The sequence below is a fragment of the Taudactylus pleione genome, unplaced genomic scaffold (genome assembly GCF_031769625.1).
Source record: "Taudactylus pleione unplaced genomic scaffold, aTauple2 ptg000154l, whole genome shotgun sequence".
In the NCBI taxonomy this organism is placed as follows: Eukaryota; Metazoa; Chordata; class Amphibia; order Anura; family Myobatrachidae; genus Taudactylus; species Taudactylus pleione.
The window spans coordinates 8,978,945-8,983,006 of record NW_028284556.1 but is presented as its reverse complement, the minus strand read 5'-3'; positions in this window follow the sequence as shown (position 1 = coordinate 8,983,006).

Below are 4,062 nucleotides of genomic sequence, written 5' to 3'. Positions count from 1 at the left end.
AGGGGTATGAATTACCCAGGATTTTTATTTTCCTATGTGATACCACTTTCAGACAGAAAATGTCAAAAAACCTGGATTAGCCCTGACTTTTGTGTACCGGGTTGTTTTGCCACTCTCTGTCTGGACCCCCCTTCAGACAGAAGAGCAAATTACTGGGTCTAAAATTTCAACCCGGTAATTTGCTGTTTTACACGTGTATTTCTTCTGTCTGAAAGGGTCAATCCAGGACTAAATTCCCGTGTCTCCGACCCTGGTAAATTCCTAGGTTGAAGTCCCGGGAATTTAGACACGGGATGACCCTTTCAGACAGAAAAAAGTCCCGTGTAAATCACCAAATTACCGGGTTGAAATGTTTAACCCGGTAATTTGGATTTCTGTCTGAAAGGAGTATGAAAGGGATATCAGACAGAAAATGGCAAAATGCTGGGTAAAAGCTGGGTTTTTTGCCATTTTCTGTCTGAAAGTAGTATTAGAGGCAGGAAGACGTTCCAGGGCTCAACCAGCTGCTGGACAAACCGTGGCGATCAGTATGAGGAGCTGTCCCATCAGGAAAGTGCAGACTTTCTGGCAGTGGACAGCCGGGCGGCGGCAAAGCAGGGCTCCAGAGCATGACTTTGTAGGTCACTCTGCATGCAGCAGCTTTCCCGCCTCCCACTCAAGCCACACATCCACCTTCAGCCTCAGCACTCCAGTCTGTGCAAACTGACCGGTACACTTCAAGCACTGCATATAGCTTGATAGCTCCTTCACAGATGATTATTTTAAAACAAACAAGGAAGGTAATTTAAAAAAGCATGTATGGTGCATACAGGACAACATCTTGGTTTTGCACTGCTACACCTTGATGATCCATCTAGTGCTCATTGGGGTGCATGCTTACTCAGTTTTTGGGAACTACTTAGGAAAAACTAGAAGGGGCCTTTGTTCCTGATTCAGAGTTGTACATAAACCTGATAGTTTACACATAACTCCGATGTTTAACGATCGGCAAATGCACAGGAACTGTACTCCGCATGTGCCGATCACTGACCGTGATGGCGGTCACAATCCCCAATAAGCTGCACCATGAAAAGGGACGGTGATGGCAGGTGTTCAAGGCATGCCGAGGCCAGTGGCTGGATTCAGAAGAGTGTAAACACCGGTCAGCCTGCGTAATCTGAGAGTTACCCAGATAGCAGATGTTTTTTGGAGCTGATCCGATGCTGCATCCTTGGATACAGCAACGGATCACAGAAACTTGCAGGAGGTGTCTATTTACGCAAGACGCCTCCTGCAGCAGTGGCATATGTACACACAGCAGCTGTACAAAAATAATATAAAAATAAATGGATCCATACAACAAGCGCAGCTCAAAGCAGCCTAATTCAACAAGTAATTTCGGGTGTCACCTAGCACCAAATACCATAAAAGGAAAAATAAATGAAATGCTCAGATATAGGTGCTAAATACCAATGGGGTAACAATATTATATCACAAAGAGGTTTAGAATGATATCGATCCTTCCCGTAGATAGTTCCATAGAATGTCTCATTGGCCAGTCCTCATAGTGCCAGACGAAGAGGGATATGATGGAAGAAAAAGGAAAAGAAAAAACAACGATGTGTAGTTTCTGTGATGTACTTTCCAATATTTCGTAATTGATAAGGGAAATAGAATTCCTATGTCACATTTAAGAACTTGAAAAGGGACGTACCCCACTTACTAACGAAGTAGGCAGGGAAATGCTTATCAAGGTATCTTTATGGATCTGCGTACCATACTCACATCGACCATCCGATAAATCCTCTTGTAAAGGTATCTTTAGAAGACCAGGGCAAGACCACCACGGGGTTAAGGATAGTGCCTTTGAACCTCTATATACCCCTGACTATACCTTCTAATATCCTTCCTATAAACCTCTAAGGATGACGCTAATTTGCGTACGCAGTCATACAGTAAATAAAGATTCCAGACCTAGGACCTGTGGTTCCAAAGCACAAAGTATTATTCAAGTAAAAGTACAGCAGTTACACGCTATGATCCTTATATAATCTGAGCGCAAAGAGATTATACAGACCCAAGTACAATTATACATACGCAAAGCTCTCTGGTCCAGATGTTAGGCATCAGCAAGAAACCCCTCGTCAATCAGCATTCAGCACAAAGACTAGGAACCTAGGGTCAGAGCACACATATTTATACCCCCCAGAAATAAACAACACAATAGAGAAGTTTGTTGCTAATACCATTGGTCCTAAAGGAGAGGGCATATGTTTCAAGGCATTTAACAGGTTGATTCAAATAGACACAACCCAGCCTCTAAAAACTGGGGGTCTCTGGTTTCCTGCCTCATGCAACAACCTAACAGTTGTTCATATAATGTACATTTTGTTGCTTGAAGTCTCTGCGGTCCATAAGTTGAGAATGCATGAGGCGATCTCCACACCGATGGTACCTGTTGAAAGAGTACGAATCAGTACAATACCAATCACGACTTACTTATCATGTATAAAACCTTAGTTACCAAATAATCTTTATTTCACAGCATTTATGCTAAATGAACAAACTTAAATCTTATACTTTAAAGCTTATTAAACCTTTTATGTGAATATGTAAGTATGCGGGGTGTGATGTAAAGACGCTAGTTAACTTGGGGCAGATGCGTGCGCATGAAGCTAATAAACAGCGTTTTCATACAGGATCTTATGCATTCGCTAATATCCGACTAGTTAACAGCGCAGTTGTGCGTATTAATGTGTGTATGAGAAATGGTGCACTTAAATCTCACTTAAACTAAGTAAACACCTAGCAGTGTGGAATGCTGAGCCTTATAGTTCCATGACTTGCTCATACCACAGCAGCCCCCACTCTTTTCAGGCTCCAAAATACTGGTCTTTGTTCTCCCAGGGCCTGTGTGGATGCAAATTAGCACAGCTACAAGACCCAAACCTCAGATAACACTCTTGGCTTTGAAGGTATTTTATTGTAGGAAAGCCTGCTAATGTAAGGTGCTACAAACAACCCTCTTGCTGTATACGAGCAGGGCCACCTGGAGTGAGAGCAGACGTTATGTCCATGAAGCTTGTCTACACAGGCTAGTTGTCACGTGGCCATTTGCTCTGTTTAGCTAATGCAATCCAATTTTGACATACTGTACAGCCATTTCTGAAATATATCCTTTAGGGGAATTAAAATAATATACACTTTATCCAGAGCACCCAAACTTCGTAAAGTCATGAAATGGACTTTTGATGAATCGCCGTAACTTATGGCGATGGTCACAGATGCAATCGCATGATGCTAATAGTAATATCGCCACATGTACTAAAGTGTGAGTTATCTAAAATGGCGCTTAGGCGGCCATTCGCAAAATGTCGTCTTGCGATCTTATTTCCAAGATGGCGTCTTGCGGCCAGTTGCAAGATGGTGTCGCTGCGATTCAATTTTTTACTGATCTTGTCTCAGCCAATAATCCAGCTTCGACAGGGTAGATAGAATATATTCAATTTATTCCAACACAGTTAAAAAAATGGAAAACATTCCATCTGGCTTTAAACACAGCAGGCACAAGAAGATGTAACACCACAAAAAGGTAACTCCTCAAACCACTCCGGATTGGTCAGAGAAAACCTATTGGTCCTAAGAAGTGTTTAAAAGCACTCCAGGAGGTGAAGCAGGAATAAAGTCCTTCCGCCAACGTGTTTCAACCCGAGGGTCTTTTTCAAGGCATCCAGTGGCATGGTCTCGACAGCACGCCCCCTTTGGTGCGAGACCCGGAGCGATGGTTTGCCCGTCGCAATCCGGGTCTCACGCATGCGCACGAAGGAGCCGGCTCCGTCGTGCGCATGTGCTCTGGGCCACCATCGACCCGGTTGCGAGCGCTCAGCGCTCTCGACCAGGTCTGAATCAGGCCCTTGGTGCAGAACCCTTTAGACACTTCCCTAATGACACATTAGCCAAAAATTGTTTTTTAATTACCTTAATTTGGCCAATAATGACATGTGAATTTTTGGGTAAAAACAAATAAAAGTGATGGAAAATGGGTTTTAAGTAGTGGGTCTGGTTTTTTAGGGTACTATATGA